Source organism: Protopterus annectens, chromosome 5.part0 (assembly GCF_019279795.1).
Source record: "Protopterus annectens isolate FY-2018-M chromosome 5.part0, PAN1.0, whole genome shotgun sequence".
Taxonomy (NCBI): domain Eukaryota; kingdom Metazoa; phylum Chordata; order Ceratodontiformes; family Protopteridae; genus Protopterus; species Protopterus annectens.
This window is the reverse complement of record NC_056735.1, coordinates 521,777,310-521,793,076: the sequence shown is the minus strand read 5'-3', so window position 1 is coordinate 521,793,076 and position 15,767 is coordinate 521,777,310.

Below are 15,767 nucleotides of genomic sequence, written 5' to 3'. Positions count from 1 at the left end.
TAGCTGGTATAGTCCAGTTTTCAAGTTAGTGCTGAATTCATGGCTGTGTTACAAGTTTCTGTTTTTGCCCATATCTTACTTGGATAGAAGGCCATTTCTCTGTTCACCTGTGAGACAGGGGAGCTTTGAGCAGCCTATATGTCCTTGGAGGAGTGGTTTCAACCCAGAATTTAGTAGTTTATTGGCCATTTTGGGCTAATTTCTATCTTTTTCATTTCCCTGCTATAAAACCAACATTTGTGAGGTTTCTGTGCTTGTATACAGCCCAGCATGGTCCTGTCTAGTGCCCTGCAGAATTCTACAGCAGCAGAGAGATAAAAGAGTGACTTTGCAGTGATTAAGTATAATTTTTCTGCATTTTCTTGCTGTTTTTAACTAATTCCACCTAAAAAGCAATTTTTTAAAGTTTCCTTGATTTAAAAAAAAATGATTCAGCTACATATTGTATTATTTTACTGCCTACACTTTAACAAAGTCATTTTTATGTTTAAATTACCTGTTTAACTGTTTTAGGCTACACACTCAAGTGTGATTGTCATTTCTGTGCATTTAAAGTGTTTTTTTTTATTGTGTCTGCTTTATTTTCTAAAAAAAAAAACAGAAAAAAAAAACTTGTATTCCTTCCTTTTTAAGCTAGTATAGTCCAGTTTTCAGGTTAGTGCTGAATTCAGGACAGTCTTACAAGTTTCGGTGTTTGCCCGTACCTTACTTGGATAGAAGGAAGTTTTTCTGTTCACCTGTGAGAGAGGGGAGCTTCAAGCCACCTATCTGTCCCTGGAGCAGTTGTTTCAACACAAAAATTAGTAGTTTATTGGCCATTTTGGGCTAATTTCTATCATTTTTGTTTCTCTGCTATAACACCCAAATTTGTGAGGTTTTTGTGCTTGTATAGAGCTAAGCAAGCTGCTGACTGGTGCCCTGCAGAGTTCAACAGCAGCAGAGAGAAAAAAAGAGACTTTGCAGTGATTAAGTATCATTTTACTGCATTTTCTTCCTGCCTTTAGCTAATTCCACCTAAAACACCGATTTGTTAGAGTTTCTGTGATTTAAAAAGCTTGTTTCGGCTACATATTGTACTTATTTTACTACCTGCACTTTAACCAAGTCATTTTCATGTTTAAATTATCTGTTTAACTATTATAGGCTACACACACACACAAGTGTGATAGCCATTTCTGTGCATTTAAAGTGTTTTTTTTATTGTATCTGCTTTATTTTCTGAAAAAAAACACAAACATACTTGTTTTCCCGCCTTTCTAAGCTGGTATAGTCCAGTTTTCAGGTTAGTGCTGAATTCAGGGCTATGTTACAAGTTTCTGTGTTTGCCCATACCTTACTTGGATAAAAGGAAGTTTCTCTGTTCACCTGTGAGAGATGGGTGCTTTGAGCAGCCTATCTGTCCCTGGAGGAGTGGTTTCAACACAGAAATTAGTAGTTTATTGGCCATTTTGGGCTAATTTCTATCTCTTTTATTTCCCTGCTATAACACCCAAATGTGTGAGAGTTTTGTGCTTGTATACAGCTCAGTAAGCTCCTCACTGGTGCCCTGCAGAGTTCAACAGCAGCAGAGAGAAAAAAGAGAGACTTTGCAGTGATTAAGTATCATTTTTCTGCATTTTCTTGCTGCCTTTAAGTAATTCCGCCTAAAATGCCAATTTTTTAGAGTTTCTATGATTTAAAAAGCTTGTTTCAGCTACATATTGTACTTATTTTACTGCCTGCATGTTAACAATGTCATTTATATGTTTAAATTAATTGTTTAACTGTTTTAGACTACACACACAAATGTGATAGTCGTTTCTGTGAATTTAAAGTATTTTTTGATTGTATCTGCTTTATTTAAAAAAAAAAACAAAACAAAATGCTTGCTTTCTTGCCTTTTTAACAAGTATATTCCAGTTATCAGGCTTGTGCTGAATTCAGGGCTGTGTTAAAAGTTTCTGTGTTTGCCCATACCTTACGTGGATAGAAGGAAGTTTCTCTTTTCACCTGTGAGAGAGGGAAGCTTTGAGCAGTCTATTTCTCCCTTGAGGAGTGGTTTCAGCCAAGAAATTAGCAGTTTAATTGCCATTTTGGGTAAATTTCTCTCTCTTTAATTTCCCTGCTATAAAACCAGCATTTGTGAGGTTTTTGCACTTGTATAAAGCTCAGCAAGTTCCTGCTTGGTGCCCTGCTGAGATCTACAGCAGCAAAGAGACAAAAGAGAGACTCTAGTGTGGTTAAGTATCATTTGTCTGCATTTTCTAGCTGCCTTTAACTAATTTTGCCTAAAATGCCAATTTTTTAAAGTTTTATTGATTTAAAAAGTTTGTTTCAGCTACATATGGTACTTATTTTACCGCCTGCACTTTAACAATGTCGGTTTTATGTTTACATTAACTGTTTAGCTGTTGTATGCTACACACTCAAGTCTGATAGCCATTTTGTGCATTTAAAGTGTTTTTTTCATTGTATCTGCTTTATTTTCTAAAAAAAAAAAATATATATATATATATATATATATATATATACGTGTTTTCCCACCTTTCTAAACTAGTATAGTCCAGTTCTCAGGTTAGTGCTGATTTAAGGGCTTTGTTACAAGTTTCTGTCTTTGCCCATACCTTACTTGGATAGAAGGAAGTTTCTCTGTTCAGCTGTGAGAGAGGGGAGCTTTGAGCAGCCTATCTGTCCCTGGAGGAGTGGTTTCAGCTCAGAAGTTACTATTTTTTTGGCCAATAGGGCTAATTACTATCTCTTTCATTTCCCTGCTATAAAACTTCATTTGTGAGGTTTCTGATCTTGTATACAGCTCAGCAAGGTCCTGACTGGTGCCCTTCAAAATTCTACAGCAGCAGAGAGATAAAAGGGAGCCATTGCAGTGATTAAGTATCATTTTTCTGCATTTTATGGCTGCCTTTAACTAATTTCACCTAAAAAACAAATTTTTAAAGTTTCCTTGATTTAAAAAGCTTGTTTCAGCTACATATGGTACTTATTTTACCGCCTGCACTTTAACAATGTCGGTTTTATGTTTACATTAACTGTTTAGCTGTTGTATGCTACACACTCAAGTCTGATAGCCATTTTGTGCATTTAAAGTGTTTTTTTCATTGTATCTGCTTTATTTTCTAAAAAAAAAACATATATATATATATATATATATATATATATATATATATATATATATATATATATGTCTAATATTTTAGTATTTTCCAGTTAGTCCAGTTCTAGGTCAAGTGCTGATTTTTTTATTTTTTTCTTTCTTTCTTGTTCTTATATTTTACTTTACTTGAAGTGAGTCTGTGAGTTTGTCTGAGAGAGGGAGGAGGGAAGCAGCCTATTGAGGAGTCCCTCCTGGAGTGGTTTCAGCTTTTTTTTTTTTATTTTTTGGGCAATATACTATCTCTTTCATTTTTCTTTTATTTCCTGCTATAAAACTTCTTTTTGATCTTGTATACAGCTTCTCAGGTGTCCTGACTCCTGCCCCCTTCAAAAACAGCAGCAGAGAGAGAAAAAAGCCAGCCATTGCATTGATTAAGTTTTTTTTTCATTTTTATATGGCTGCTTTAACTAATTCACCCTAAAACAAATTTTTAAAGTTTCCTTGATTTAAAAAGCTTGTTTCAGCTACATATTGATAGTCATTTCTGTGCATTTAAAGTGTTTTTTGACTGTGTCTGCTTTATTTTCTGAAAAAAAAAAAAAACATTGTTTTCACACCTAGCTAAGCTAGTATAGTCCAATTTTCAGGTTAGTGCTGAATTCAGGGCTATCTTACAAGTTTCTGTGTTTCCCTATACCTTACTTGGATAGAAGGAAGTTTCTCTGTTCAACTGTGAGAGAGAGGGCATTGAGCAGCCTATCTGTCCCTGGAGGAGTGGTTTCTGCTCAGAAGTTACTATTTTTTTGGCCAATAGGGCTAATTACTATCTCTTTCATTTCCCTGCTATAAAACTTCATTTGTGAGGTTTCTGATCTTGTATATAGCTCAGCAAGGTCCTGACTGGTGCCCTTCAAAATTCTACAGCAGCAGAGAGATAAAAGGGAGCCATTGCAGTGATTAAGTATCATTTTTCTGCATTTTATGGCTGCCTTTAACTAATTTCACCTAAAAAACAAATTTTTAAAGTTTCCTTGATTTAAAAAGCTTGTTTCAGCTACATATTGTACTTATTTTACTGTCTACACTTTAACAAAGTCATTTTGTATGTTTAAATTACTTGTTTAACTGTTTTAGGCTACACACTCAAGTGTGATAGTCATTTCTGTGCATTTAAAGTGTTTTTTTGACTGTGTCTGCTTTATTTTCTGAAAAAAAAATAGAAAAAAAAATACACAAGTTTTCCTGCCTTTTTAAGCTAGTATAGTCCAATTTTCAGGTTAGTGCTGAATTCAGGGCTATCTTACAAGTTTCTGTGTTTGCCCATACCTTACTTGGAAAGAAGGAAGTTTCTCTGTTCAACTGTGAGAGAGGGGAGCTTTGAGCAGCCTATCTGTCCTTGGAGGAGTGGTTTCAGCCAAGACGTTACTAGTTTTTTGGCCAATTGGGCTAATTTCTATATCTTTCATTTCCCTGCTATAAAACATGCATTTGCAAGGTTTTTGCGCTTGTATACAGCTTAACATGCTCCTGCCTGGTGCTCTGCAGAGCTCTGCAACAGCAGGGAGACAAAAAAGAGACTTTGGAGTGATTAAGTATCATTTTTCTGTATTTTCTTGCAGCCTTTAGCTAATTCCATCTAAAACGCCGATTTTTTTGACTTTCTGTGATTTAAAAAGCTTGTTTCAGCTACATGTTGTACTTATTTTACTGCCTGCACTTTAACCAAGTCATTTTGTGTCTAAATTACCTGTTTAACTATTGTAGGTTACACACTCAAGTGTGATAGCCATTTCCATGCATTTAAAGTGTTTTTTTGATTGTATCTGCTTTTTTTTCTGAAACAAACAAACAAAAGAAATATTTGTTTTCCCACATTTCTTAGCTGGCATAATCCAGTTTTCAGGTTAGTGCTGAATTCAGGACTGTGTTACAAGTTTCTGTGTTTACCCATACCTTACTTGGATAGAAGGAACTTTCTCTGTTCACCTGTGAGACAGGGGAGCTTTGAGCAGCCTATTTGTCACTAGAGGAATTGTTTCAACCCAGAAATTAGTAGTTTATTGGCCATTTTGGGCTAATTTCTATATCTTTCATTTCCTTGCTATAAAACCTCATTTGTGAGGTTTCTGATCTTGTATACAGCTTATCACGGTCCTGACTGGTGCCCTGCAAAATTCTACAGCAGCAGAGAGATAAAAAAGAGACTTTGCAGTTATTAAGTATCATTTTTCTGCATTTTCTGGCTGCCTTTAACTAATTCCGCCTAAAAAGCAATTTTTTTAAAGTTTCCTTGATTTAAAAAGCTTGTTTCAGCTACATATTGTACTTACTTTACTGTCTACACTTTAACAAAGTAATTTTTATGTCTAAATTACCTGTTTAACTGTTTTAGGCTACACATCCAAGTGTGATAGTCATTTCTGTGCATTTAAAATGTTTTTTTGACTGTGTCTGCTTTATTTAAAAAAAAACAGAAAAATATACTTGTTTTCCCACCTTTTAAGCTAGTATAGTCCAGTTTTCAGGTTAGTGCTGAATTCAGGGCTGTGTTACAAGTTTCTGTGTTTGCCCATACCTTACTTGGATAGAAGGAAGTTTCTCTGTTCACCTGTGAGAGAGGGGAGCTTTGAGCAGCCTATCTGTCCCTGGAGGAGTGGTTTCAGCCCAGAAATTAGTAGTTTATTGGCTATTTCTGGCTAATTTCTATCTCTTTCATTTCCTTGCTATAAAACACACATTTGTGAGGTTTTTGTTCTTGTATACAGTTCAGTAAGCTCCTGCCTGGTGCCCTGCAGAGTTCTACAGCAGCAGAGAGACAAAAGAGAGCTTTGGAGTGATTAAGTATCATTTGTCTGCATTTTCTTGCTGCCTTTAGCTAATTCTGCCTAAAATGCCAATTGTTTACAGTTTCTGTGATTTGAAAAGATTGTTTCAGCTACATATTGCACTTATTTTACTGCCTGCACTTTAACAAAGTCATTTTTGTGTTTAAATTACCTGTTTAATTGTTGTAGGCTACTTACTCTAGTGTGGTAGCCATTTCTGTGCATTTAAAGTGTTTTTTGATTGTATCTGCTTTATTTTCTGGAAAAAAAAACAAACAAAAGAAATATTTCTTTTCCCACCTTTCTTAGCTGGTATAGTCCAGTTTTCAGGTTACTGCTGAATTCAGGGATGTGTTACAAGTTTCTGTGTTTGCCCATACCTTACTTGGATATAAGGAAGATTCTCTGTTCACCTGTGAGAGAGGGTAGCTTGGAGCAGCCTATCTGTTCCTGGAGGAGTGGTTTCAGCCCAGAAAGTAGTAGTTTATTTGTCATTTTGGGCTAATTTCTAACTCTTTCATTCCCCAGCTATAAAACCAGCTTTTGTGAGGTTTTTGCACTTGTATATAGCTCAGCAAGCTCTTTGCTGGTGCCCTGCAGAGTTCTACATCAGCAGAGAGACAAAAGAGAGATTTTGGCGTGATTAATTATCATTATTCTGCATTTTCTTGCTGCCTTTAGCTAATTCTGTCTAACATGCAATTTTTTAGAGTTTCTGAGATTTGAAAAGTTTGTTTCAGCTACATATTGTACTTATTTTAATGCCTACACTTTAACAAAGTCATTTTTATGTTTAAATTACCTGTTTAACTGTTTTAGGCTACACACTCAAGTGTGGTAGTCATTTATGTGCATTTAAAGTATTTTTCTGATTGTGTCTGCTTTATTTTCTGAAAAAAAAGAGAAAAAGAAAAAAAATACTTGTTTTCCCACCTTTTTAACTAGTGTAGTCCAATTTTCAGGTTAGTGCTGAATTCAGGGCTGTGTTACAAGTTTCTGTGTTTGCACATACCTTACTTGGATAGAAGGAAGTTTCTCTGTTCACCTGTGAGAGAGGGGAGCTTTGAGCATCCTATCTGTCCCTGGAGGAGTAGTTTCAGCCCAGAAATTAGCAGTTTATAGGCCATTTTAGTCTGATTTCTATCTCTTTAATTTCCTTGCTATAAAACCCACATTTGTGAGGTTTTTGTGCTTGTATACAGCTCAGCAAGCTCTTGCTTCATGCCCTGTAGAGTTCTACAGCAGCAGAGAGATAAAAAGAGAGACATTGCAGTGATTAAGTATCATTTTTCTGCAATTTCTTGCTGCCTTTAGGTAATTCCGCCTAAAATGCCAATGTTTTAGAGTTTCTTTGATATAGAAAGCTTGTTTCAGCTACATATTCTACTTACTTTACTGCCTACACTTAAACAGTCATTTTTATGTTTAAATTACCTGTTTAACTGTTTTAGGCTACACACTCAAGTGTGATAGTCATTTCTGTGCATTTAAAGTGTTTTTTGATTGTATCTGCTTTTTTTTTCGGAAAAAACAAACAAAAAAAATACTTGTTTTCCTGCCTTTCTAAGCTAGTATAGTCCAGTTTGTAGGTTAGTGCTGAATTCAGGGCTGTGTTACAAGTTTCAATGTTTGCCCATATCTTACTTGGATAGAATGAAATTTCTCTGTTCACCTGTGATAGAGGGGAGCTTTGAGCAGTGTATCTGTTCCTGGAGGAGTGGTTTCAGCCCAGAAATTAGTAGTTTATTTGCTATTTTGGGCTACTTTCTATCTCGTTCATTTCCCTGCTATAAAGCCCACATTTGTGAGGTTTTTGCACTTGTATATAGCTCAGCAAGCTCCTGCCTGGTGCTCTGCAGAGTTCTACTGCAGCAGAAAGACAAAAGAGAGATTTGGAGTGATTAAGTGTCATTATTCTGCATTTCCTTGCCACCTTTAGCTAATTATGCCTACAACACTAATTTCTTTAGTTTCTAAGATTTAAAAAGCTTGTTTCAGCTACATATTGCACTTAATTACTGCCTGCACTATAACAATGTTGTTGTTGTGTTCAAATTACCTATTTTACTGTTGTAGGCTACACACTCAAGTTTGATAGCCATTTCTGTGCATTTAAAGTGTTTTTTTATTGTATCTGCTTTATTTTCTGAAAATAAAAAGAAAAAACAAAAAAAAAATACCTGTAATTCTGCCTTTTAAGCTAGTATAGTCCAGTTTTCAGGTAAGTGCTGAATTCAGGGTTGTGTTACACATTTCTGTGTTTTCCCATACCTTACTTGGATATAAGGAAGTTTCTCTCTTCACCTGTGAGAGAGGGGAGCTCTGAGCAGCCTATCTGTCCCTGAAGGAGTGGTTTCAGCCTAGAAATTAGTAGTTTATTGGCCATTTTAGGCTAATGTCTATCTCTTTCATTTCCCTGCTATAAAACCCACATTTGTGAGGTTTTTGTGCTTGTATACAGCTCAGCAAGCTCCTGTCTGGTGCCCTGCATAGTTCTACAGCAGCAGATTGATAAAAGAGAGACTTTGCAGTGATTATCATTTTCTGCATTTTCTTGCTGCCTTTAGCTAGATCTGCCTAAAATACAATTTTTTAGAGTTTCTTTGATTTAAAAAGCTTGTTTCAGCTACATATTGTACTTATTTTAATGCCTACACTTTAACAAAGATAGTTTTCTGTTTAAATTACCTGTTTAACTGTTTTAGGCTACACACTCAAGTGTGATAGTCATTTATGTGCATTTAAAGTATTTTTTGAATGTACCTCCTTTATTTTCTGAAAAAAAAAAAAAAATACTTGTTTTTCCACCTATATAACTAGTATAGTCCAATTTTCAGGTTAGTGCTGAATTCAGGGCTATGTTACAAGTTTCTGTGTTTGCCCATACCTTACTTGGATAGAAGGAAGTTTCACTGTTCACCTGTGAGAGAGAGGAGCTTTGAGCAGTCTCTCACTCCCTGGAGGAGTTGTTTCAACCCTGAAAAGAGTAGTTTATTGGCCATTTTGGTCTAATTTCTATCTCTTTTATTTCCCTGCTATAAATCAAACATTTGTGTGGTTTTTGTTCTTGTATACAGCTCAGAGAGCTCCACCTGGTGCCCTGCAGAGATCTACAGCAGCAGAGATAAAAGAGAGACTTTGCAGTGATTAAGTATAAATTTTCTGCATTTTCTTGCTGCCTTTAGCTAATTCCAAATAAAATGTCAATATTTTGTGTTTCTTTGATTTAAAAAGCGTGTTTCAGCTACATATTATACTTATTTTACTGCCTTCACTTTAACAAAGTTGTTTTTGTGCTTAAATTACCTGTTGTTGACTACACACTCAAGTGTGATAGCCATCTCTGTGCATTTAAAGTGTTTTTTTATTGTTATCGGCTTTATTTTCTGAAAAAAACAAAAAAAACAAAAAAAAAATACTTGTTTTCCCACCTTTCTAATCAAGTGTAGTCCAGGTTTTAGAGTAGTGCTGAATTTAGGGCTGTGTTACAAGTTTCTGTGTTTGCCCATAACTTACTTGGATAGAAGGAAGTTTCTCTGTTCACCTGTGAGAGAAGGGAGCTTTGAGCAGCCTATCTGGCCCTGGAGGAGTGGTCTCAACCCAGAAATTAATAGTTTATGTAACATTTTGGGCTAATTTCTATCTCTTTCCTTTACCTGCTATAGAGTCCACATTTGCAAGGTTTTTGCACTTGTATACAGCTCAGCAAGTTCCTGTCTGGTGTTCTGCAGAGTTCTACAGCAGCAGAGAGAAAAAAGAGACTTTGGAGTGATTAAGTATAATTTTTCTGCATTTTCTTGCTGCCTTTAGATAATTCCGCTAAAACACCAACTTTTTAGAGTTTCTGAGATTTAAAACGCTTGTTTCAGCTACATATTGTAGTTATTTTACTGCTTGCACGTTAACAAAGTTGTTTTTCTGTTTAAATTACCTGTTTAACTGTTGTAGGCTACACACTCAAGTGTGATTGCCATTTATGTGCATTTAAAGTGGTTTTTTGATTGTGTCTGCTTTATTTTCTGAAAAACTGAAAAAATACACTTGCTTTCCTTCCTTTTTAAGCTAGTATAGTCCAGTTTTCAGGTTAGTGCTGAATTCAGGGCTGTCTTACAAGTTTTTGTGTTTGCCCATACCTTACTTGGATAGAAGGAAGTTTCTCTGTTCACCTGTGAGAGAGGGGAGCTTTGAGCAGCATATCTGTCCCTGGAGGAGTGGTTTCAACACAGACATTAGTAGTTTATTGGCCATTTTGGGCTAATTTCTATCTCTTTTATTTCCCTGCTATAACACCCAAGTTTGTGAGGTTGTTGTGCTTGTATACAGCTCAGCCAGCTCCTGAATGGTGCCCTGCAGAGTTCAACAGCAGCAGAGAGAAAAAAGAGAGACTTTGCAGTGATTAAGTATAATTTTTCTGTATTTTCTTGCTGCCTTTAGGTAATTCTGCCTAAAATGCCAATTTTTTAGAGTTTCTTTGATTTAAAAAGCTTGCTTCAACTGCATATTGTACTTATTTTACTGCCTGCACTTTAACAATGTCATTTTTATGCTTAAATTAACTGTTTAACTGTTTTAGGCTACACACTTAAATGTGACAGTCATTTCTGTGCATTTAAAGTATTTTTTTGATTGTATCTGCTTTATTTTTCAAAATAAACAGAAAAAAAAATACTTGTTTTCCTGCCTTTTTAACTAGTATAGTCCAGTTATCAGGTTAGTGCTGAATTCAGGGCTGTGTTATAAGTTTCTGTGTTTGCCCATACCTTACTTGGATAGAAGGAAGTTTCTCTGTTCACCTGTGAGAGAGGGGAGCATTGAGCAGCCTATCTGTCCCTGGAGGAGTGGTTTCAGTCCAGAAATTAGTAGTTTATTGGCTATTTTGGGCTAATTTCTATCTTTTCCATTTCCCTGCTATAAATCCCACATTTGTGAGGTTTTTGTTCATGTATACAGCTCAGCAAGCTCCCACCTGGTGCCCTGCAAAGATCTGCAGCAGCGGAGAGATAAAAGAGAGACTTTGCAGTGATTAAGTATCATTTTTCTGCATTTTCTTGCTGCCTTTAGCTAATTCCACCTTAAATGCCATTTTTCTGAGTTTCTTTGATTTAAAAAGCTTGTTTCAGCTACATATTGTACTTATTTAACTGCCTGCACATTAACAAAGTCATTTATCTGTTTAAATTACCTGTTTAACTGTTGTTGGCTACACACTCAAGTGTCATAGCCATTTCTGAGCATTTAAAGTATTTTTTTTTTATTGTTATCGGCTTTATTTTCAGAAAAAAACAAAAAAAAAAAACTTGTTTTCCCACCTTTCTAATCTAGTGTAGTCCAGTTTTCAGCTAAGTGCTGAATTTAGGGCTGTATTACAAGTTTCTTTGTTTGCCCATAACTTACTTGGATAGAAGGAAGTTTCTCTGTTCACCTGTGAGAGAGGAGAGCTTTGAGCAGCCTATCTGTCCCTGGAGGAGTGGTTTCAGCCTAGAAATTAGTAGTTTATTGGCCATTTTTTGGGAAAATTTCTATCTCTTTCATTTCCTGCTATAAAACTCACATTTGCAAGGTTTTTACAGTTGTATAAAGCTCAGTAAGCTCCTGCCTGGTGCCCTGCAGAGTTCGACAGCAGCAGAGAGACAAAAGAGAGCTTTAAAGTGGTTAAGTATCATTTTTCTCATTTTCTTGCTGCCTTTAGCTAATTCTGCCTAAAACACCAATTTTTTTTGAGATTGTGATTTAAAAAGCTTGTTTCAGCTACATATTGCACTTATTTTACTGCCTGCACTTTAACAGTCATGTTTGTGTTTAAATTACATGTTTAACTGTTGTATGCTACACATTTAAGTCTTATAGCGATTTCTGTCCATTTAAAGTGTTTTTTGATTGTATCTGCTTTATTTTCTAACATATATATATATATATATATATATATATATATATATATATATATACTTGTTTTCCCACCTTTCTAAGCTAATGTAGTCCAGTTTTCAAGTTAGTGCTGAATTAAGGGCTGTGTTACAAGTTTCTGTGTTTGCCCATACCTTACTTGGATATAAGGAAGTTTCTCTGTTCAACTGTGAGAGAGGGAAGCTTTGAGCAGCCTATCTGTCCCTGGAGGAGTGGATTTAACCCAGAAGTTACTAGTTTATTGGCCATTTGGGCTAATTTCTACATCTTTCATTTCCCTGCTATAAAGCCCTCATTTGCGTGTTTTTTTTGCGCTTGTATACAGCTTAACAAGCTCCTGCCTGGAGCCCTGCAGAGTTCTACAACAGCAGAGAGACAAAAGAGAGACTTTGGAATGATTAAGTATCATTTTTCTGCATTTTCTTGCTGCCTTTAGCTAATTCCACCTAAAATGCCGATTATTTAGAGTTTCTGTGATTTAAAAAGCTTGTTTCAGCTACATATTGTACTTATTTTACTGCCTGCACTTTAACCGAGTCAATTTTGTTTTTAAATTACTTGTTTAACTATTGTGGGCTAAACACTCAAGTGTGATAGCCATTTATGTGCATTTAAAGTGTTTTTTTGATTGTATCTGCTTTTTGTCCTAAAAAAACAAAAAAAAAAAACAAAGAAATACTTGTTTTCCCATCTTTCTTTGCTGGTATAGTCCAGTTTTCACGTTAGTGCTGAATTCAGGGCTGTGTTACACGTTTCTGTGTTTGCCCATACCTTACTTGGATAGAAGGAAGTTTCTCTGTTCCCCTGTGAGACAGGGGAGCTTTTAGCAGCCTATGTGTCCCTGGAGTTGTGGTTTCATCCCTGAAATTAGTAGTTTATTGGCCATTTTGGGCTAATTTAAATCTCTTTCATTTCCCTGCTATAAAACCCGCATTTGTGAGGTGTATACACTTGTATAAAGCTCTGAAAGTTCCTGCCTGGTACCCTGCAGAGTTCTCCAGTAGCAAAGAGACAAAAGGGAGACTCTGTAGTAGTTAAATATCATTTTTATGCATTTTCTTGCTGCCTTTAACTAATTCCACCTAAAACGCCAACTTTTTACAGTTTCTGATATTTAAAAAGCTTGTTTCAGCTACATATTGTACTTATATTACCGCCTGCACTTTAACAATGTCATTTTTATGTTTAAATTAACTGTTTTACTGTTTTAGGCTACACAATCAAGTGTGATAGTAATTTGTGTACATTTAAAGTTTTTTTTGATTATATCTGCTTTATTTTCTGAAAAAATACATGAACCCCCCCCCCAAAAAAATATACTTGTTTTCTTGCCTTTTTAAGCTAGTATATTCCAGGTTTCAGGTTAGTGCTGAATTCAGGGCTGTGTTACAAGTTTCTGTGTTTGTCCATACCTTATTTGGATAGAAGAAAGTTTCTCTGTTCACCTGTGAGAGAGGGCAGCTTTGAACAGCCTATCTGTCCATGGAGGAGTGGTTTCAGCCCAGAAATTAGTAGTTTATAGGCCATTTTGGGCTAATTTCAATCTCTTTCATTTCCCTGCTCTAAAACCTGTATTTGTGAGGTTTTTCTGCTTGTATACAGCTCAGCAAGGTCCTGTCTGGTGCCCTGCAGAGTTCTACAGCAGCAGAGAGATAAAAGAGAGACTTTGCAGTGATTGTCATTTTTCTGCATTTTCTTGCTGTCTTTAACTATTTCCGCATAATTGCAATTTGTTAGAGTTTCATTGATTTAAAAAGCTTGTTTCAGCTACATATTGTACTTATTTTACTGCTGACACTTTAACAAAGTCATTTTTATGTTTAAATTACCTATTTAACTGCTTTATTCTACACATTCAAGTGTGATGGTCATTTCTGTGCATTTAAAGTTTTTTTTTTGATTGTATCTGCTTTTTTTTCTGGAAAAAAAATGAAAAAAACCCCCCCAAAAAATATACTTGTTTTCTTGCCTTTCCAATAAGGCAAAAGTGCAGAAGGTATCTGCGTTTCAAAGTGGGCTCAAAGCATTACCAGTTCTCTGTGCTGCCCTTTGGCTTATCTACTGCACCCAGGGTCTTTACAAAGTGCCTGGCACCAGTAATGGCATTTTGCAGACAGAAGGGGATTCAAATATACCCTTATCTGGATGACTGTCTTATTCAAGCGGACGACAAAGACACTCTACTTCAGCATCTAGCTTTTGTGCAGCATCTTCTTCAGTACCTCGGTTTCACAGTGAATCTAAAGAAATCAAATCTGGTACCCACACAACAGATTACTTTCCTGGGTGCTCTTCTGAGTACTGCAACCCAGATGGCTTCCTTGACACCAGACAAAAAAGTGCAACTGGCTTCTTCTTTCCGACACCTGGCTTCAATGAAACAGCTGACTGCAAGAAAAATTCTGCAGGCTTTGGGTTACATGGCTTCCTGCATTCTACTAATACCATATGTAAGACTGCATATGAGGAAACTACAGTGGTACCTCAAGAGTGTATGGTCTCAGCATTACCACAGTTTGGAAACAGTGATCACAATTTTGCCTTGTCTCCAGCAAGAGTTTCTTTGGTGGGCCGAAGCCTGTCTACAGAACAAGGGGAAACCTTTTTGTACTCCACCGACCAACCAAGTTCTGACAACGGATGCTTCAGATTATGCCTGAGGAGCCCACATGCATGGGAGATGTCTTCAGGGTGTTTGGACAAAGGAGCAAACACACCTGCACATACATTTGAAGGAGATACTAGCTGTACAGAATGCCCTGATAGCTTTCAGGGACCTTCTTCTACCAGGACAATTGTTGATACAGACAGACAAAACTACAGTGATGTGGTACATACACAGGCAGGGGGACTCTCACTCTTACCCCCTGTGCAGATTAGCCATGAATCTGTGGTACACTGCTCTGACCTGCAGTGTCGACTTACAAGCACAATTCCTGCCAGGAAAAGACAACACTCTGGCAGACACATTGAGTAGACACATTTCGGATCCACACGAATGGATGTTGGATGTTCAGATATTCAGGATGATTATAAAGGCGTGGGGATGTCCGGACATAGATCTCTTTGCATCCCCTCAGAATTATCAACTTCCAAAATTCTGCACAAGGACCTACTACAAACTAGCATAGAAAGTGGATGCCCTCTCATTCAGTTGGAAACACTTCTCCGTATATGCTTTTCCTCCTTTTCCTCTTCTACCTCGGGTACTTCTGAAGATAAAACAGGACAGACCGCAAATGATTTTACTGGCTCCCAATTGGCCTCGGCAATTCTGGTATTCCACTCTGATGAACCTGGTTCAGGAGCCTCCCTGGATTCTGCCTCAAATCCCTCATCTACTCTCTCAATGGGATGGCCAGATACTGCACAGTCATGTCAAAACTCTGAATCTAGCTGCCTGGTGGATCCAGGGTCTGTAAACACCTCTACCCTTTCCAAACAGGTAATGGATGTAATCCTTGAAGCTAGACGGCCCAGCACTAGAAAATCTTATGCGGGTAAATGGAAAAGATTTTGCTCCTGGAATCAAGTCCAGGGTGATGATTCTGCTGTTCTGAGCATTCCTCTGATTTTACAGTATCTGACAGAGTTGTTACATATGGGTCTATCTTTTTCGTCTGTTAAACTTCATGCTTCTCTTATTTCTGCACATTACGATACGGATCCTTCGATTTTTTCTCATCCATTACTTAAACAACTTCTTAGAGGGGCTAAGAATATTCGGCCCCCTATGAGGGCTCCTGTTCCCACTTCGGATCTTAACTATGTTTTGGTGAAATTAACCTTGTCTCCTTTTGAACCTGCAGCTTCCACGGATTTGAAATTTTTGTCTTGGAAAACTGCTTTTTTTTTAGCTATTACCTCTGCTAGAAGAATTTCGGAATTGCAAGCAGTCATGGCTGCGGAACCCTTCCTTATTTTTCATCAGGACAGGGTATCTCTACAGA